This window comes from Asterias amurensis, chromosome 11, assembly GCF_032118995.1.
Source record: "Asterias amurensis chromosome 11, ASM3211899v1".
NCBI lineage: Eukaryota > Metazoa > Echinodermata > Asteroidea > Forcipulatida > Asteriidae > Asterias > Asterias amurensis.
Genome location: NC_092658.1, coordinates 13,009,920 through 13,032,197, shown reverse-complemented (window position 1 = coordinate 13,032,197; position 22,278 = coordinate 13,009,920). Strand labels below are relative to the sequence as shown.

General features: G+C 37.6%; 1 long non-coding RNA gene and 1 pseudogene across 1 annotated transcript; both read right to left on the bottom strand.

Moving 5' to 3' along the window:
* Positions 1–2,466: 2,466 nt before the first annotated feature.
* Positions 2,467–10,724, bottom strand: LOC139944597 (uncharacterized). The gene is made up of 7 exons (XR_011786983.1): positions 10,661–10,724; positions 7,559–7,624; positions 5,760–5,858; positions 5,229–5,298; positions 4,324–4,409; positions 3,804–3,894; positions 2,467–2,574 (listed from the first exon to the last, which is right to left on the bottom strand). It is a non-coding gene; the product is annotated as an uncharacterized lncRNA (long non-coding RNA).
* A 2,439-nt stretch (positions 10,725–13,163) lies between these two features.
* LOC139943990 (uncharacterized) lies at positions 13,164–20,485 on the bottom strand (annotated as a pseudogene).
* Positions 20,486–22,278: the final 1,793 nt, after the last annotated feature.

Sequence of the window (22,278 nt, the reverse complement as noted above, 5' to 3'; positions counted from 1 at the left end):
ATTTGAGCAAAATTTGAGCAAGTGATAAATACGCAAGACTATGTCTTGTGGAATTTTGGGGCAAAATTTTAGCAAAATTTGATAATATACGCAAGGCTATAGTCTTGTGGAATTTTTGGGCAAAATTTGAGCAAAATTTGAGCAAGTGATAAATACGCAAGTTGGAATTTTGGTTGGGCGAACTTTGAGCAAAATTTGATAAAAACACAAGGCTATAATCTTGTTGAATTTTTGGGCAAAATTTTGGCAAAATTTGAGCAAGTGATAAACATGCAAGGCTATGTCTTGTGGAATTTTGGGGCCAAATTTGGGCAAAATTTGAGCAAGTGATAAATACGCAAGACTATAGTCTTGTGTAATTTTGGGGGAAAATTTTTGCAAAAACATGAGAAATACGCAAGGCTATAGTCTTGTAAAATTCTGGTTGGGCAAACTTTGAGCAAATTGGATAATTACGCAAGGCTATAGTCTTGTGGAATTTTTGTGAAAAATTTGGGCAAAATTTGAGCAAGTGATAAATACGCAAGGCTATAGTCTTGTGGAATTTTTGCACAAAATTTGGGCAAAATTTGAGCAAGTGATAAATACGCAAGGCTATAGTCTTGTGGAATTTTGGGGGAACATTTTTGCAAAAACGGATGAAATACGCAAGGCTATGGTCTTGCGTAGGTAGTCTTGGGCCAAATTTGAGCAAAATTTTATAAATACGCAAACTATATAGTCTTGTTGAACTTCTGGGCAAAATTTTTGCAAAATTTTAATATACACAAGGCTGTAGTCCTGTTGCACTTATGGGCAAAATTTGAGCAAACTTTGAGCAAGTGAAGTTTTTTAGCAAAACTTGATGAATTACGCAAGGCTGTGGCACTTCTGGGACTTTTTTTAAGCAAAATGTGTTGAATACCAGAGGCTATAGCCTTGTTTTGCTTTTGGGTATAGTTTGAGCAAATTTTGATAAATACTTTGACAAAATTTTAGCAAAATTGGATTGTTACATTTATAGGAAAATATTGAGCAAAAATAGATAATTTGCCTTGTTGCACTTAGGGCAATATTTGAGCAAATTGGATAAATGTGCGAGGCTAAAGCCTTTATGAGTTTTTGGGCAAAAAATTGTTATGCAATACTTTTTGTTAAATACGCAATGCATTTTCAGGCAGATAAGTTAGATAAATTTACAAGGCGTTTTTTTATATAGCCTTCAGACCTGTATGCCCTCGCTTTTGAAGGGCAAGGGCACTAAGGCATTTTCTCTTTGGCAAAGGGCACCTTATGAGGAAATTGTAAATTTCTACTGGAGCATTTCAAGGGCACCAAGGCAATGGCAAGGGGCAATGGAGCCTGGTTGATTTTTTGAGAATTATTTGATAAATATGCAAAATGTTGATAGTCCTGAGACTGCAACAGGTGTCAGCCCTCCATTCTGTAGAGCTTGAATCTCCCTGGGTTCATTCATTAAGGCCTCACTTACGAACTGACACTGTTGACTTTGGTGCTGTTTCATGGATGACAATCGGTCCTGAGGAGATGCAGTTGTTATGCCACCTCGCAGTTGGTTCACATGTAAAACAAAGGATTTATTCTTGTATTAGTCTTGTTTTAATAATGTAATTGAGCAGAGTATGATTTTAGCGCAATCTTGTAGTTAAGTACACTAATGAAAGCAATATATTTCAGTTTCAAATTTGGCCTATTTATCCTGGTAAGGTTCGTCTAAAACAGGGCTACCACGTGAAGGTCCCAGGATACCTGCCCCACACGGTTTCCAGAGTCGTCAGGGCCTTTGCACCGCCCTCCCGGGCGGGTCAGGTCCGCCACCCCAGAGTTATCTGGAGCAGTCCCCTACTGTACTATCGCGGTCCGCTAGCCGAAAAGACTAGCGAACTACTTCCGTTGGCCGACCATTTGTGATAACACCGGCACCATCCTCAGATGAGGAGCCCAAATGCACCTTTAAGATCAGCCACCCAGTGGCCCGAGCCGGAAGTAGGACCCCACAAGCCACGTGCAAGTGTCCAGGTCCCTTTAATCTTATTCGGAATCGTCCGTGCTGTACCATTTCGATCCGCACGCACCATCATTTATTTCGATCCGCACGCACCACCATTTATTTCGATCCGCAGGCACCACCAAGTTAGCGCAACAACAAAAACGCGTATATGCTTGCTTGCTTGCAATGTTGTACTTATTTACAAGATGCCAACTGTATAGTGAGCTGCCAAAACAACCCACTACATGTAAAGCATCAAAAATCTACACATGTAAAGCCCGGTTCATACTTCTTGCGAATGCGATTGTGATGCGAATTTGACGTCAGAACCCTCTTTTCAAAACGAAATTAACAAGTGAGCAGATTTGAACTGCTGCGAATTATTAGTTGTGGATTTGTGATGTCACCATTCGTTCTGCATTTGCATTCGCAGGAAGTATCAACCGGGCTTTACTCATCTAAAAAGAATATCTTACTTTTGTTAATTCATGATCCACAGATGAGCTGCTAAGATGTCTTGAAGATACTTCAAGGTGGTCGGTAGCGGAGACTCCATCCATACTTGGTTTCAGGAACTACTGGCCCTGAGAGGTCAAGTTAACAGATAGAATTATGTAATTGTAAGCCATTATTTTGTCATCAAAACTCTTACATGGGTAATGACGCGAAGTGACGCTCATGTTGCTTCAACATTATTACCCCTGGTCACTGGGCCTTAAATCATTCCTTAAACCATCTCAACTCACTGGGGAGTATACAGTCTCTGCCGCCAAATATGTAAGCTAATCAATCACAAGAACCAACTCTGCCCTCACAGGTACCCATTTACCCCTGGGTGGAGAGAAGCTTAAATGGTGACTTGAATAACCACCTTGATATGTTGCTTTGTGTATCTTGCACAGGCACGCCCCTGTGGTGATACACTTGTCACCCATTAAAAGAGGGACAGAAAGTAGCAGAAATAATGCAACCCCTATCCCCCTTTTGCCTCATCCCCAGTTCCAGAACTTTTGTTGTCCGTTTGTTATACAATAATGACCCACAAGACAGGCTGCACTGTAGTTTATTCTTGTGTTTGGCTATTTTGCTAAATGGAAATTAAAGCATTCTCGGCTTTCTACACTATACCCTGGCAGATTATTTATCTGCTGTGGCTAACGGTCGAGGTTCTGCAGTTCATGGTCGGTGCTTTGTACTACTATTTCCTCACAAGACAACAACAAATCCAAATGTAAGAACGTTCTGCTGTCTTTCCTTTTGTCAAGTCAAGGTTTTATTGGTCAATTATGTTATCAAATTTTATAATTAGAAAATTTCAGTGGAATACTGACCTAAAGAGGTTTGAATTGGGGGGGGGGGGGAGATGAAACAGACACCCCCACACCCCAAATTTAATCAGAAGTATTGCCTATTAAGACTACCAGCACCATGCAGCCTCAGACCTGGCTTTTATGACACATTTTGTTCTGGTACAACACTAAGTGTGATCTTCAAACTACCTCAGCTTTGACTTAGCAGTTTTATTGAATTTGGGCATAACATTTATAAAATCACGAGGGGTTTGTCCAGCAGTTTTATTTTTATCGAATTGGGCCTAAAATTGAAAAAAAAAGGGGGTAAGTCCAGCAGTTTAATCATACTTGGCCTTGGGCCATTAATTATTTGAGGCTTAAAATGCATGGCATTACAAGGTGATTAGACTTTAGCTAGATGATTTTAAACTGAGTGTTAGTTCTATTTGATGTGAAGCTCCATCTGCCAACACATACTTCAAAGGCCAACAAAAACAATTAATAATAGTTTATGTGTTTACCTGTTTAATTATAGGCCTTCATCATATTCAGATCATATGAGCTTTGTTACTTGTGATCTCTTGACATCTTCATGATGATGGCTGACAAACACTACAAAGAAAAACATTTTTAAAGACAAAATAAGTTTGCATCTAAAATTGGAAAAAATTTAAGTTCGGCAGTTTTATAAAATTTGGACCTTAATTAAAAAAATCACAAGGGGATAGTCCAGCAGTTTGATCAAATTTGGGCCTAAAATTAAAAAGAAATCACAAGGGGTAAGTCCAGCAGTTTTATTGAATTTGGGCCTAAACTTGAAAAAAAATAACAAGGGGTAAGTCCAGCACTGGTTTTATCCAACAAGGACCTAAAATTGCAAAAAAATCACAAGGGGCAAGTCCAGCAGTTAAATCATACTTGGGCCATTAATTATTTGAGGCTCAAAATGGGCGCTTGTTCTTTTTGATGTGAAGCTCTATTTGCCAACACATACTTTAAACGCAAAAAAAAAAAACAGTTGTTCAAGAATTATGTGTTTACCTTTTTAGTTATAGGCCTACATCATACTCAGATCATTATAAGCTTTGTCACTGGTGATATCTTGACATCTTCATGGCAGACAAACACTACAAAGAAGAACATTTTAAAGGACAAGGAGTTCGCAATGCATCTATTTTGAAAAATTAAAAAGTATAAGTCCAGAAGTTTATCGAATTTGAGCCTAAATTAAGTCCAGCAGTTTTATCAAAGTAGACCTCAAGTTACACCAAATAAAACACATGGGGTACCCCCAGCAGTTTTATTGAATTCGGGCCTAAAATTGAAAAGATTACAAGGGGTAACTTCCACCAGTTTTATCAAATTTGGGCCTGAAGTATAAACAAAAATCACAAGGGGGTAAAGTCCAGCAGTTTTATTGAATTTGTGCATAAAATTGAAAAAATCACGAGGAGTAAGTCCAGCAGCTTGATCGAATTTGGACCTAAAATTGAAAAAAAGTCACAAGGGGGGTAGCCTAGCAGTTGTAGGCCTTTTGAATTTGGGCCTTCAAATTAAAAAAACATCAACGGAGGGTAGGTCAAGCAGTTTTATTGAATTTAGGTCTTAAATTGAAAAAAAAAAATTGAATTTGGATCTTTATTTAATTGAAAAAATCACAATTGGAACTTAAGCAATTTTAGCCACTTTTGAAAGGCCTAAGTCCAGAAGTTTTATCCAATATGAGCCTAAAATTTTAGGCAAAAAATCGAAAGAAATTACAAACCTGGGTAAGTCCAGCAGTTTTATTACTTTTGGGACTATAATTTGACAATCACAAGTGGTAGGTCCAGTAGTTTTATCAAAATTTTGCCTAAAAAATATAAATAAAAAAATAAAAAGGGGCAGTCCAGCAGTTTTATTGGATTTGGGCCAACAAAAACAATTGGTAAGAATTATGTATTTACCTTCATGTAGACCTTCATCATATTCAGATCATTATGACCATGACATCTTCATGACTGTGGCGGACAAACACTACAAAGAAAACAATTTTGAATTACAAAAATAAGTTGGCATCTAAAACAAAAAAATTACAAGGGGCAAGTCCAGCAGTTTTATCAGATTTGGGCCTAAAATTAAAAAAAATTACAAGGAGTTAGTAAGTCAGTTCAGCAGCATTATCAAGTTTGGGCCTAAATTTGAAAAAAATCACAAGGGGTAGATCCAGCAGTTTATTGAACTGGGGCCTAATATTGAAAAAAAAACACAACACAGGTCGAGCAGTTTTAGCAAATTTTGGGCTTAGAATGACAAATCAGAGGGCTCAGTCCAGCAGTTTTATCAGATTTATGCAAAAAAATGAAACAAAAATTAATTGATTGGCATTGGAAGGTGAATAGCCTTTTTGGCTAGATGAGTTTAATCTGTGCGCTAGTTTTGTTTGATGTGGAGCTTGAAAGGCCAACAAAACCAACTGTTAAGAATTATGTATTTACCTTCCAGCTTCTTAGTAATAGGCCTCCATCATATTCAGATTAGTATGAGCTTGTTACTGGTGATCTCTTGACATCTTCATGACGATGGCTGACCAAACACTACAACGAAAAACATTTAAAGGAAAACATATTTAACAACGGAATCAGTGGCAAAACTATAGGGAAACATTAGTTGCTGAAATATCGGTTTGCATTTTTGTTTTCAAACTCTTGTTATGCCATTTACTTTTTTCGACTCCCAAGATTATCTCAGGAATCAGAACAAACACAATTGGAAAAAAAAGGTTCAATGGGGGGGGGGGTCTCAAATGTTCAGATAAATGTATCTGAATTTCAATTTCCAGATAGCAATGGGGGTCATGGATTAAGTGTTGGGGTGGGGGAGGGACCATAAATTTCAATTTCCAGATAGCAAGGGGTCATGGGTTATTTGTTGGGGGGGGGGGGGAGGGGGCTGCTTTGTTAAAACCAAGTAGCATCAGGGCCAAATTTCATAGACCTGCTTAACGGTAAGCAAATTTTTTCGCTTAACGTAGCAAAAATAATTGCTAAAACCATTCGGATTCCATGCTAAACGTACACGAGCTTAAGCACGTAAACAATCTCCGCGTGGAGATTTTAGATCGTTTGCTTAAACAAAACAGAAGAAGGCAGTGTATTTTGCACTGTGTGCATGGCCTAGGGCTGCTTAACGGTAAGCAAATATGTTAGCTTAACGTAGCAACAAAAATTGCTTAAGCGTAAACCTATTTCACCAGCGGTTGCTAGCTTATACACGTAAACAAACTGCGCGCGCAACATTTTAGTCCGTTTGCTTAAGCGAAAAAGAAGAAGGTGCTGACAAAATGGCGGGCGAAATAAATGCGGAGTGCACTCGAGTGGCGATAAAAAAAATTCATCACCTTCTGTGTCTGATATGTATTATTTGTAACGGTTCAAAGTGCCCCTCGAAAGGTTTACACACTAACTTGAAAGTAAACAAGAAGATAAAACATTGTACAGCATGATTCTGGAGCATTTTAGACACTCGTTTATTCGCTACACCTACCATACAAATGCACGTACAATCACCGCTGTGCCGGCACAATAACATCATTTGCAATGAGTGTTGCACTATGCGCTGTGTGAATAGGGTGCTTAAGCAAAATAGAGGCTTTAAGGACCCTTTTTGCTTGCTTGCCTCGCCGTTTTAAGCAAAAAACCTTGCTTAAGCAAGGCTATGAAATGAAAAACTTGCTAGGTGCACCCGTTAAGCACAAAATCGACCGTCAAGCAGCTCTATGAAATTAGGCCCTGGTACATACCCCTTGCATGTGTCGTCAAACCCTGAAACAAGCGCCCTCACTGGGGTCAAAGGAGGCAAATGATCTGACAATAGCGGGTTATTGTGCATAAAAATGTGTGCGTGACCTCAGCGTCCCTGTAGCATTTTCGCGTAATGCAAGGAGTCAATAGATATAAAATCTTGTCTTTATTAATGCCAAATCCTACTTGCATTGCCGGGTACTATGTGTGTTTGAACGCAAAATCACATAAAAGCCATAAATCATTGGGATGGGTTTAAAAAATAAGGCCATGTCCACTCAACAACATCTAAAGCTACGGCTACAACACCAAAGATACCAACATCCTTTATAAGATGATGCTGAGAGCCAGCCATAGCCCTATCCATAAACACCAACTCAGACATAGCCTATAAACCAAAACAAATTTAATGGCTTGAAGTTCAGACTAGAAAAACTCTGCTCGGGTCGAAGGTCAGGCCATTAATTATATGTTGCAGATATAGTCAAGCTTACCTTTTGAACATTATGAGTTTGTTACTGTTGATCTCTGTACATCTTCATTACGATGGCGGACAAACACTACAAAGAAAAACATTTGAAAGGACAAAATAAGTTTGCATCTAAAATTGAAAAAAATACAAGCCTGGATACATGTAAGTCCAGCCTTAAACTGAAATACAAGTCACAAGGGATAAGTTTTAGCGAATTTGGACCATAAATTGAAAAAAAATCACAAGGGGGTGGGTTTTAAATAAGGCCATGTCCACATTACGACATCTACAGCTACGGCTACAACGCAATAGATACAAGATGATTGCAAGATGATGTGAAGAGCCAGCAATAGCCCTAGCCATAGACACCAACTCAGACATAGCCCTACACACAGCCTGGGTTTAGTTGGCAGATATAATTAGTGGTGAGAATATAGAATTAGCGTTGCAAACTGCTAACCAACCAAAGGCCCATTATGCATAAATACAAAAAATAGTAAAATATATTTTGTGCAGGGTCATTTAACTGGGGCTAGTCCACTGGTGTTTTAAAACTGGCATCTCGCAAACGGACCACTGAATAGAAAGAGGCCTTTTGATTTCAACTCAACTATTATTTAATTTAGAAAGTAAAATTATTCGCTATATAAACAAGCTTAACTTGGTATATCCTTACGCCAGCTTTTCGCTGCAAAATCAAGAAATTAATGTCTCTGTATGGCAGTACATTTGCCAAAAGAGGGCGCATTTAAATGCTAATTGTATTTTCTGAGTTTGTTGTGTGCTGTTGATGCACATTACAATGTAAAGTTTAACAATTTCATTGTTGCAATGAAATTTTGCTTATTCTTGAAACAAAATTAGGCTTTTAATTTTGGTCACCAAACCAAAGCATAAGCGCAATTTTTCAGTGAGTTATCAATTAATAAAAACATTTGTTTTCTGAAAACAAGTTTTGATTGTGCACCTTCGCTTTTAACGAAACCGTTGCCCAGAAATAATAGGTTTCATTTAAAAAAGGGCTAAAACACACTTTATTTTAGACCCAAATCCAAATTTAGCCTCAACCCAAAATGCCCACTGTGTATTTTTATTGTATATTTATATAAGGAAGAGCCTCTCCTACTCCTAGAACTATGAGGTTTCACTCCGCTGTCTCCCATAACCTCATAGTCATACATTGTAGGTTGACATCTCTAACAACAATAATGATTTTTGGGGTTGAACAAAGAATTGACTAGAGTGGGATTCGAACCAACGACCTCCGGATAGGGCTCCAATATAGGGCTAGATAGCTCAGTTGGCAGAGCGCCGGCACGTTAATCCGGAGATCGTTGGTTCGAATCCCAAAAATCATTTACAAATTTACCCAGTCAGTTTCCCTTGTGGTTATTATTGATAACAATAATGATTCTGTGGTTCTTTTAATTTTGTTTGCGCAAATCTCCTTTTTTTTTTTATCTTGCCAAAATTAGGCTCTACCATGTTGAAATGGCTATCGAAAAAACAAATATATGATTCTGGGGGAAAAGGTTTATATGTATAAATAGCTAACAGACTCAACTTTCATAAACACCAAAAAGTCTGAAAATAAATCATGCTTGGGTGAGCACTGCTCACTTCTGTAAAGGGTATGAAAATGATGCTGGGAACCACGAAGTGTACCCTGAGCGAGCTTCTGGGTTGAGGCTAAATTTAGATTTGGGTCTAAATAAAAACATGTTAAAAGTGTGTTTTAGCATGTTTAGTCCTTTTTTAAATGTACCCTATTATTTGTAGCCTATTTGCATGGTTCTCAGACGCGATGCGCATGCATTGGGGTCGTTGGCATAAGCAGAACCTCATAGTTCTAGGAGTAGGCATATGAATTTGTATAATACTGAAAAGTCAACTAAGAAAACATCGAATATACACACACACACTGCTACAGCGTGCGCACTCCCGGATTTGTGTGTGGCTCTGTGACTATACGCGCTGATCGATTTTGTGCAGTGTGATAGGGGATTTGTTACGAGATCGTTTATTGGTTCAACTTGTTGTTGCCCAGATTGACGGAGGAAATATTGCTCCAATCAGAATGATTGTCTCACCAGATTAAAGCTTATACAATAAAGTTTAACTCAATGCAAACAACATTTTTATTGAATCTTAGGGGGCCCTAGATACGGCCTTTTGAAAGGCTGCTAGGTTGTAAAAAATGACGTTATTTTTTAGTTTCTCACGCAAAACGGTATGAAACTACAAGTTTAAAATCGAAAAAAATGGCGGAGGAAAAATAATAGTAATCTCCAAAATAGATATACTATGTAAAAGGGGATGTATTCATCTTTCTTTTTCTGCAAACAACAAGTTCACACAGTAAAGGAGTAAGGAGTAGTGAGTGTGACAAAAAAGAGTGAAAATGCGTTGGTTTTTGCTCAGAAACGTGCGTACCCAGGGGGTTTCACACTGCAGCGGCTTAATTGTCATTACAAATTGATATGCCACGACCCCTCCCTTGTACTCTGCCCACCCTACTCCTAGAACTATTTCGGTTTCGTCCGGCTATCGTCTCATAGGTTTATATCTCTCACGCGTTAAAGCCATTGGACCCTTTCGGTACAGTAAAAAAAAAAAAAGTTCACAGATTTACAAATAATTTACAGGGTTTACAGAAGGTAAAGGTGAAAGACTTCTCTTGAAATATAAGTCCATGAAATGCTTTACTTTTTGAGAAAACGGTAAAACAATATAAATTCTCGTTAACGAGAATTACGGATTTGTTATAAACACATGTCATGACACGGCGAAACGCGCGAAAACAGGAGTGGGTTTTCCCGTTATTTTCTCCCGACTCCGATGTCCGATTGAGCCTAAATTCCACAGGATTGTTATTTTATATATAAGTTGTGATACACGAAGTGTGGGACTTGGACAATACTGTTTACCGAAAGTGTATAATGGCTTTAAACGATCATGGTTCAATCATTGTTCAATGAATTTTTGAATCAGAAATCTCTCTTTATTTTTATTTTAATCTGGCCAAAAATAGGCTCCATGTGTCCTTTGATATCTCAATGTCTGAGGGGGCGACCAGAGAACCACTCCGCAATTTTTTAAAATGTTAAAAGTTATAAATTCTTACCGTAATTCAGTCCCCAACTACTCCGTTTTACCACTACACTACAAATGCTGATTGTCCCCGAACTCTGCCGAACGCGAAGTCACGACACGTGACGAGCGTGCGCATATTATTTTTTTCCAAAGACAAAGGTGGAGAATTATCGTGTGCTACAATTCTCCACATTTGTCCTAGAAAAAATAATATGCGCACGCTCGTCACGTGTCGTGACTTCGCGATGCGTTTGGCAGAGTTCTGGGACAATCAACATTTGTAGTGTAGTGGTAAAACAGAGTAGTTGGGGACTGAATTACGGTAAGAATTTATAACTTTTAACATTTTTTTAGATTGCGGAGTGGGTTCTCTGGTCGCCCCCTAGGACATTAATATATAAAAGGACACATAGAGCCTAATTTTGGCGAGATTAAAATAAAAATAAAGAGAGATTTCTGATTCCAAAATTCATTGAACAATGATTGAACCATGATCATTTAACACCTGAGAGTTTTTTAACCTATGAGGTTACTTACGGGAGATGATAGTCGAACGAAACTGAAATAGTTCTAGTAGGAGTATGCCCACCCCACCAACAACCAAGTCCAAGGCCTAAACCAGCTAGTCTAGTCAATCAATCAAGCACCAAATTGTGCAAACACACAAAATTTACCCCTTCACGTACGCAACACCATCATCCATGTCTACAATTTATAACAAAATAGTCAGTCTTGTACACATTTAAAACATTTGTAGAAGGGCTTTTCTCTTTTTAAGTGTACGAGCTCGACTAAAGTAATTCCACACCGCGTGTGTTGTTTCAAAATCGCCGCCTCACCTTTTTAAATAAGTGAAGCCTAAAGTTTGCTTAATTTTTGTTGGTTTTTGAAACACATTTTCCCCAAAGAAAGTTTCCTCTGGATGCTATGGGTATTAGTTTACTTACCTATATCATCTTTTCTCGCTTTTGTCGACCGATTTCGCAGTAAAATGTGGATTACTACCGGGGGATAAAAGGATGGTCTGTGAGAAAACATGGAGTCCATCGAAAGGAAGCATGCCTTTTTTCATTTCATGAAAGAGGGCGCTCGTCAGAGTAATAATAAGTAGACTCGCCACACTGCTTTGAGCTTTTTCTCCCAAAATTGTGTATTACAAATACAGGCTAAACGGTTAGCAGATTTTCTTCCTTTATTGTTGAGTTTCTCTTTTTGGTTAAAAACAAATATTCTGCATACCTTTGTGGTATGCTTTGAAACTCAAAGTCATTAGGTCACTGAGACTAGCAAATTCCTCATAACACAAATGAATCATTGATTTTTTTTATATTATTTCAAGATTTCTTACCATTATTTAAATTTGTATTTGTTATTAGAAATCTATACTACACAATACTATTTTCGTAAATTTGTCAAGTCCTTCCGAGTCATACCTCCAAACCATTCGATTTCGCGCCATCTAGTGGTGACAACAAAAACCAAGCGTCACCAATCAAAACACCGTTCCAAAAACCGTTTCCCGGGGACCTTGCCGCCAAGCGACCTTTGTCACCGATAACATAAACATTGGAAATGATGTTTTTTAGACGCACTCAGAATAACCAGGAAATATACAACTCACGGATATAATTTGCCATTTTGCTTTGTCTTCAGTTGCATCACCACATGACTCATTCATTTCAGGTAACTATAAAGCATTGTTTTTAAAGTCTCCACTAGATAATATAACTGTAAAGGGGCGATTTCAGGCAACCACTCCCAGGAAATCTCATTTTGAAATTTCACATTTCTCATTATGGAAATATACCGCACTTAAGAACATTGTGTCTTTAATTGTGCATGTAGCAGTGAAAGTGGTTGCCTTACATGAGTGGAATAATTGCCCTGTGTGGCATGGACTTCATAGTTTTGGACATGTTGCCACGTACTACCACCATATGCTAGCTTGCTAGAGTTGGTTATGTTCCACATAAGCAGTCGCTCCAAGAACAATGCCCGATTTTTAAAATGCTAATCATTTTACAAAGCTGTTAAGCAGGCAATACTGCTTACATTAGCCCCATTTAAACTTGATTGAATTTTATCTGGTAACCCTATTTCAGTAAGCAAGATATTTCTCTCCCTGTAGCAAGCTTAATGTTTAGACACTCCCGTTGCATAAAACTGGATAAGGCTTAGTTACGTAGACCCAGCACTAAGCTATACTACCGATTCTGGTAGAACATGGGGGCATTTAAAAAAAAAAACGATTCTGCCCGGCGCCGATGTTTTTAAAAGTTACCCTAATGGCAATTTCGTACAAGGAGTTTTCACAGGCAATTTTGAGGCAAGTGAAAAAATGAACACTTTGGAAGTGCGACACATTTTTCTAATACTAGGCCTACTGTCTTAAGAAAATGGTGTGGACGTTACGGTGTGGATGTTTCTTCTTCTACTGCCTGGAACTGGTTGCCCGTAAATTGCCACCAGAAGACGCCCCATCAAAAAATAACCATAACACCAACATTCTCAAAATATAGAGACGAGAGGTAGTATTAACTAGGCAGGCAAATAATATTTTGCATTTATTAAAAATCGGAAAGAATTGCAAATACGACTCAAGTAAACTATGCTAAAAAATTAAAATGCAAATATTAAAAAAATTCATTATACAATCTTGTCTACGTTAAAAGGGAATTCAGGTAGGGTCCAATACGTTTTTATGGCTAAGTAAACTTTTGGTGTAGAACCTATACAGCAGTTTCGAGAATATAAAGCGTTTCGAGAAACTTCAAAGTAATGTTGTTATTTATAAAACGAAAAGGGCTATTAGTTTTTATGCCACAAAAGCGAACGCTTTTTAGATTGTGTATTCCTATTACGGATTATTTTACCTCAGTGTTTGGACATAATATTGCTCCAGATTTAAGGCGATGTCTAAACAATGCGATCACCTTTTGATTGCAAAAGCTACATTTTGAATGGTTCCAAAAACCAAAGGAATTATTTCCTTCTAAAACAATGCATGCACATGCGCTAAAACAAACTGTAACTAAGCCACAAGAACTATTTAACAAAGACACAATGCAATTATATACAATAACTAAAATATAAGGTAATCCCATGAACATTGGCGTAACTATATAGACAGGACATGTCAACCACCCAGAATCTTGTCCTAATTGCCAACATCCAAAATGGATTCAAGAAATAGATAAATGATTGGTCCAATATTATATCCTCCACAAATTATGTATTTAACCCCGCTTGCACCCTAAACAAAAATGTATAATTTAACGCCCATAGTAATGAAATATCGTGTGAGTAATGAGTGTTTGTGTCATTTCAAACTAAACCACTTTCCACATCGGTAGAAACATAAAAGTTAAAACACAATGTTTTTGATCGGGAAAAACCATAATTCTGTAATGCTATATTCCTATTTCCTTGATCGTCCATATACTAAAACTAACACAATGGGACAACATTACCTGTAGGCCTATATAAATAACGATTCTTAAAAAGGTGTCAAAAACCGTTGGAGTCTGCGAGTTTGTTTTGTTGTCTGGGGGACAAAGTTCAAGGTATTCTGTGCGCAACGTTTATGCAAATCTATGAGTTGACCTACGGGTCAAAACAAATTGTTGGTATAAGAAGCCGTAAATATTGTTGTGATTACTATGATGATGTTTCCATAGCTTGAACCTTGATTGTATACGTAGGCTCTATAGCATATAATAGTAGAATCAACCCATTCAGCAGTATTCCAATTCCCATTTGAGTTGATATAATTTAGCCGACGGCCACCCGGTAAGGAAAAAAAACAAAAAAAAAAACTATGTCGGTCTTGAATTTGTATTAGTGGATGATAATATAGCAATTGACTGATGTCTCTGTGATTTGATTTTCCCTTTGTAACTTTCGGATTCACTGGTATAAGGTTTCAGCTTAAAGACAGGTACATGATTGGAGAAATAGCTAAAGCAAATCATTCAAAACACCATGCAAACAATGATAAAGTACAATAATCTAAAAAATAATATGCTTAAAAACACATGTCCAATAAAAAATATTTAACGCAAGTTTTAACTTTAAATCATACTCCTATCTTCTACATTAATTTACTTCAACTGTGTTGAAAACAACAAAGCAACGTTAATTTTTTTCTTATTGGTAAAACCAAGACAGAAATAGAGAAATCTTAAGCAAAGTGTGACGCCACACTGCCAATCAATATCAACAACTCATCCTCAATCGGACACATTGCCTTTTGATTGGGCGTTTTGGGCTACAAAATACTATACCTCCAAGTGGTGTGGTTACCTTTTACTTAGTGAACCAACACAGTCCGCCATATTGTAGAACATTTTTGACTGAACAAAATGGCGAACCGTAGCTCACAAAGTATAAAAGAAAACCAGACAATGTCGAGAGATATTTGCGTGAGTCGTTATAGTATATACTTTTGAAACATCTGTCCAGCCATTATTCGTTTTATAACAGATGCTTGTATAGCCAAAAGCACCCAATCTGAAGGCAACGTGTATACGAATGCTTCGTGAAATCGAGAATGAACAAACACTAGCGCACTACCGCCACAAGCGTCAGTTCGATCTAAAGAGTTGTCAAATTGCAACAGCCTACACAAGTTTGGTACAATTTAAAAATGGAGGCCGCCTTGACCATCGGGTGGGGTGGGGGTCTTCTTTATTTACGACCTGGTCCCACATTGTAACGTCATCCAGTCGTTTACAAGTCTACCATCACCCGCAGTCCATCCATCCATCACACTTCGCCCATCCTCCTTTGACCTAAGTCCAAGACTAACCCAACGTCCACTGGACGTTTACAAGTCTATCACCCCAAAGCCCCGTTCACGATTACCATAGTAACCGTTTTCAGTACCAGACTCGGTTTCATAGAGCTGCCTAAGAACAAAACCTAGATAAGCATGACAAAATTATAGTTACCAGGAACCAGCCGGAAACCCAGAAACCCATAATCATGTATACCATATAGAAAGGACTTCCGTTTCTATCTGTCATACCGTTTTTGACCGACATCTCATTTCTTTCTAAACGGAAAGTGGTTAAGCAATGGTCTGTTTAAGCAGCTCAATAAAACTGAGTTAGGCTGATTTCATAAAGGGATGGATGGAAGTTTGAATTTATATAAGCAAAGTGTGACGCCACACTGCCAATCAAATAGCAACAACTCATCCTCAATCGGACACATTGCCTTTTGATTGGGCGTTTTGGGCTACAAAATACTTTGTTATAAAATTAATATGGCTGAACTTATGTTTTAGAGCCACACAAAACAATATACCTCCAAGTGGTGTGGTTATCTTTTTACCTCGTGAACCAACACAGTCCGCCATATTGTCTTACAACATTTTTGACTGAACAAAATGGCGAACCGTAATTCACGAAGTAAAAAGAAAACCAGACAATGTAGAGAAATATTTGCGTGAGAAACATCTGTCCAACCATATTCGTTTTACAGGCGCGTTTATAGCCAAAAGCACCATAACCGAAGGCAACGTGTACGAATGCTGTGTGAAATCGAGAATGAACAAACACTAGCGCTTATAGCTGCCAGCGTCAGTTCGATCTTCACTTTTTTCCGGGCCATCTTCTCTTTCGGCATATTGTGTTTTGAGTTTTTGTGTCTGTGTGCAATAATAATGTAGGAACTTGGTCTCTACATTAACTGCTAAGAAACTTACACCATGGTTTCGGTGTCACCGAAATCCTGCTGATCAAGTTTGATGTGGGAGAGGTCATTGCTTGGGTGGAATTTGTCTGGGCGGCCGGTCTCTTGTTTGGGCTTTGAATCGGCTGCTGTACAATCATGTTGTGGAACAGGCAACATCCCTGAAACTAATAGTAAACATTAATGACAATTTAGAAAAGCGCCCAAATCCACAAAAAAATGCTCTTAGCTCCAATACATAATCAGCACAATAACACTAAAATTAAAAGATGATTAATACTGCTGATTGCCAAATAATAAAGTTTTCAACAAGAAAATTGAGTAAACAAGAGTGATATGTAAACCAAAGAAACAAATATCAATTTTGGGCTTTTCAAACCAATGTTTGTATAAAACAGATTGTCGCCTTCACTGAGCATTAGGAACGATAAAAACATTTTAATAAATTTATTGTTTTTGAGCAGGTTCTTGTTCATACAACAAGTAGGCCTATATATACGTACCATTTCTTCGTTTGAACCATAATCCCATAGCCACCAAGGTGACACCACCGCAACATACAACTACTCCAACTACAGCCACTGGTAACCCTATAAGTAAACAGAATAAATAAGAATGAGAGACTTTGGAACGCTAGGTGACAGCAGACATACCACTCGGGTAAATTTACATTATGTGCGTATAGTTTTGAACAGGCGAACATTCGAGAAAGATGAACTAAGCTAATAGAAATGAGCAGAAACCAGTCACATAGTATTGTACATGTGAAATGCTTTTGGGCTGGTAACCTTATTCTGCTAAGCATTATTTTGTTGTGGTTAGCTCTTTTTTGTGCTTAAGCAGCGCTGAACTTGGGGTACTGCACCTGTTCGTCCTAAATGTCCTCCAGTGGCGAGCAACAAGAATTTTTTCACACAATTATAGTGTCAAACAAACGTTATGAAAACTGAATTATTGTATACTAACCCATGTCAGACGAAGAATCTAAATCGGGACTGGACTTATCACGTGCATTATCAAGCTCAGGGTCGTTCTTTTCATCAGTGTTTTGGACAGTCACTTCAAACACCGGTGTAGGAATGATCCCAAATGCTAAGTGAAGAAATTGTGTATTTTTATATATTATTTACCATCAGTTTTACAAATACTGCACATGGCAACATTTTCTTCCTCATTTTTGTTTAAAAAAATTTTTTCTAAGTTTTTTTAAAGAGATTACTCATTTTAGTTTATACGAAATGTGTCCAATTATGTATGTATACTGTACCATTTCAAACATCTTCAGTAAACGAAAAAGTTAATAACTGTAATAGGGATTAAAACAGCAATGTTGTAAAGCACACAGTGGAAAGACAATAGTCTATAGTTGTAGTTGTAGTGTAGTTCTTGGTAATAGTTATACGAAATATTTACACAGACAACATGTTGGTACAAAATGCTCGTAGATGACAAGTTAGTCACTATATTATTTTGACCGTTACACTTGAGTGTTCACTATTTTGGGTCCCAGGAGCCTGACCCATTTTGGGTCGAACACAGAAATTGGTTTTAAGATACGTATTTAAACTCAGTTCATACGTCATTTAACTCTTTGGCAGGTCATACTGACCCAGAAACAGGACCACGGGACCCGGATCAATCATGACCAGGAACTGTTTTAGAGTGGACAAATAAGTTTTAAAAAAAAGTCAAATCGTATGGTTTTAACACTTTTACATTTTTTACTATTATTATGAATGGAAAGTGTTATTATATGAATGATTTAAAGACACTGGACTTTTGTTTAAAACGATTACTTAGAATAAAAACTTACTTGGCAACGAGCATTGGAGGGCTGATGATAATATAAAACATTGTGAGAAACGGCTACCTCTGAGGTATAGTTTTTGAGGTAATTTCTCACTCAATACTGAAATATTTTAGGGCCTAGAGCCTTTTAGTAGACATCTAAAAGCACAGTGCACAACAAGTGTAATTTTCTTTTATTATTCTCTTGCAACTTTGATGACCCGTTGAGTCAAAACTTCCACAGATTTGTTATTTTATGCATGTGACAGTGGGAATATTACCGAATTATGTTCAGTGCCTTCCCTTAAAGCAAAGAGAAAATTATTTGAATCATGCAGGTGGTAGGCCAAACCGTCTTACCTCGGCAAGTGTGACAGTGATCATCCTGGGAGTGCAGATGGCAAGATGAACATGACACACACATATTCAATTCTTTCTCATACACGGTCTCTTTATCATTCTCCTGACATACCTTGTTCAAATTTTCTCCTGTGAATTTTGAAGGGGTTAACAAACAGTCAATTTCTTATGATTGTGAAAGGAGTGCAAAAGTGATTCAGGAGGTAGTTCAGAAAGGGTTAAAACAGTCAACTTTTAACTTAAAAAAAAACCAAAACGTAAAATTCTGCGGCAACCATTGTGGAAACTATGAGGTTCTCTTCATTCATACAAAAAGAACATGTACCCATGTAGCAACCAAGTTTTCCCTGAACCGAAACCGATCGACTCTTCCAAAAAGTAGTTTTCAGTCTGCCATAATGGAAACATCACAGCCCAAGATCAAGCCCGCCCCATCCCCCTCCATTTTCAAACAACTTTTCTAAAGCAAGTCCACAGTTTCAGCACTTTTCAGAAACCACGCCTTTCCCGTGAGTCGCCACTCTTACCCCAAGAGTCAATGACCTTCCTTTAAGGAACACGTTGCCTTGGATCAGTCGAGTTGGTCTTTGAAAAGCGTTTGTAACCGTTTTTTATAAAATGCATATGGGTAGAAAGATGTTGTAAAAGTAGAATACAATGATCCACACAAACATGCCTCGAAATTGCGTGGTTTTCCTTGTACCTTGTTGACTAACACGTCGGCCATTTATGGGGGTCAAAATTTTGACTCCCATAAATGGCCGACCATGTTAGTTCGCACAGTAGAAGGAAAACCACGCAATTTCGAGGCAAACTTGTGTGGATCATTGGATTCTACTTTAAAACATCTTTCCAACCATATGCATTTTATAAAAAACGGTTACAAACGCTTTTGTTTTGACCAACTCGTCCGATCCAAGGTAACGTGTTCCTTTAAAAAAAAAATGATTTTAGGCCTATAGAGTTATGACAAGCTACAGACTCAATTTGTCATAACAGTTTACAAGTAAAGTGACAATAATGTTTAGCAGTGGTGTCACATACATTTTCATGTGGGGGGGGGGGGGGGGGGGGCAGAGACACAATAGGATGGGGATTAATGTACCGAATAATTAATTGGAGCTGTTATTTTTTGTAGCGGTGGGTCTGAAGTGGAAGAGAGTGGAAGGGGGGGGGGGGGTGAATAGGTCCAGTTATGCCACTCCCCTGTATTTTATACTTTTTGTATCATCACACACCGTGTGATCTTGGTGATCTTGATGAAATGGTGGTATATAAAACATTTTGTATTGTATACTTCATAGTTTTTATAACTATCGATAGAAAATACTATTAATTCTCACCTAGCTCCTGGTTCTGTTTTTGTTGATTGTTCCCCAATGGACTGCACATACCATAGTGACATATGCACACTCCCATTCCAAGGACCACACAGAATGCTATAACAAACAAAATATGTTATTAAATGGGATGTATAGTTCGGTAACCACATTTAGAATTAATGTATGCATTTATTCCATTTTTTGTGTGTCATGACAACAGCCCAGATCGCAAGCGCCAATTCAAGGATGAATACAAGATTTTGTAAGAAAAAAAACTAACATTAAACACAAATGGATAAAAACCCACAAGGCAAAATGATGACAAATTAAAACGGGACAAACAAATTTGAACACAGAAGTACTAGAAGTCTACCACCCTTTGAAATGAAATTTGTACAGGTTAATTTAAATGTATAATATCTACTTATTATTAATATTAGAACAATTGAGCGGCGGTTCCAAAAACCAAAGGTGCATGGTCCTCAGTTTTAATGACTCTCGGCAATCGATTCTGTAGGCCAAAAAGCCAAATTGTTGCAAAAAAATGTCATGGAATTTCGGTTGGTTTTTAGGCTGAAAGGCCGTATCATAGAAGTGCAAGAAACAAAATCGTTACAATAAAACACTTACCGGATATAGAAGGCGTCATAATTTGACCGATAGACGTGCCCGCAGAGAAAACTTTTCCACATGAACACCGAACAGTAGGCAATCTGGTTCTGATCGACGAGCTCATAATACGTCAATATCCGGCGACGGGTATCACATTTTGCCCATGTCTTTGGTGGGAAACTCCCTTTATTTAGGGCGGTCTTGCTCAACAGTTCGTTCGATGAAAATGCATAGTCATTGATTTTGTCAGTTGGTGGTTGCGACATGGTTGCGAGCGAAAACGGAAAGTATTTAAGGAATGTATATATACGTTCGGCTATTCACACTTAAAAAATCAGTGTCGGTACAAAAGCTTAGAAGTAGAGGAGCTTAATTTCCTTTAAAAACTCTTGGGAAATCATTTTTCAATATTGAAAAACATATTTATAAGATAATAATGGCATTCCTTTATCATTCACAAATTACAAATTAACAAATAATATCAAGCACGCATTCTCATTTATTTTGCAAAAAGCCAATTCCATTCAAAACTTTAACTGTACACACATTGAGAAATGATAGGCTATTTTTTCTAGTTGAAATGCAGAGCGAGCTGACAGCATCTTGCAATCCGGAGGATTTTGTGCAGCAATCGGGGAGACATTTTAAGAATTTGGTTCAACGTTTTATCAATTTCCAAAATCAAGTAGATTGCAAATAATGGAAGTATTGGTTTACTTCCAGAGATTTGTCTGCACACTCGGGCAAAGTTGGAAGCTCTGACAAAGTGCACAGTAAAGCAGATTGCTAGCGTAAGATTTGTTGGAACTGTACAATTAGAAATGTGCAGCTAAAATTGTGGATACAGCTTTTACAAAATGATTTCCATTGTGTTAATAATTCCACTACATAGCCAATTGACATCAAAACAATAACAGGTGCTTTTACACTCACACAAACCACATTAGGTATATCTCCGGGAATTTAAAAGAAAACCGTTGTAAGCCAGGCTATTCCATAATTCCAATACAATGACTGAAGCCGTATATACACAGAAACAACCTAGGGCCTACCATAAATGCGATGCTTTTTTCTTCAAAATGTTGCAACAACTTTCATCTAACCACCAGGCCAAAAGGTGTAAGTTAAACAGATTAAAAAGAGGGGGAAGCAGAGAAAGAACGACCTAAAAGAAATCACAACATGACTTTAAATCAACGATGTAATGATGATGCACAATGTGCCATGTCTAACGGCTGATGTCCTTTATTTGATTACAAATTGCAAAATATAGAACTTTGGACTCTTCCAATTTATCAACTGAGTTTGAAGCTTCATTTCTACTAATTAAAGGAAAAAATACAGACTTGACGATTTTTAAGTAAATGGTTTGTTTTGAATGCAAATCAAATGCCAAGGCACCCCCTGAAAATTACCAAAAACATACCTCGGCATTTTTGACAGCTTTTTTGTGTTTCCTCTATTGTAAACATGCCTTCTGGATGACTAATTGTTAGAAACTCCCGATGTGCTAAATATTTCCCTCAATGGAGGTAAAACAACAGGGTGAACCATTTTCAAGTTTTGGGGTTTATTAACATTATGCCAAGGCACCCCTAGATGAAAAATTGGAACAATAAAAAACTTCAGTATTTTTGCAAGTATTTGGTGTTCTTCTATGCTGCAAACATGCATTATGGGTGACTCATTAGAGTTCCGTCAATTCACAGGTTAGCAAAGATTTGGAAGAATCCATTGTATTTTTTTTCTCTAATTTCTTTTTTTGACATTGCATCATCACAACAAACGTTGGAGTATAAATAGGCTTAAGCTGACCTCATAGTCGTACATTGTAGGTTGACATCTCTAACAACAATAATGGTTCTGTGGTTCT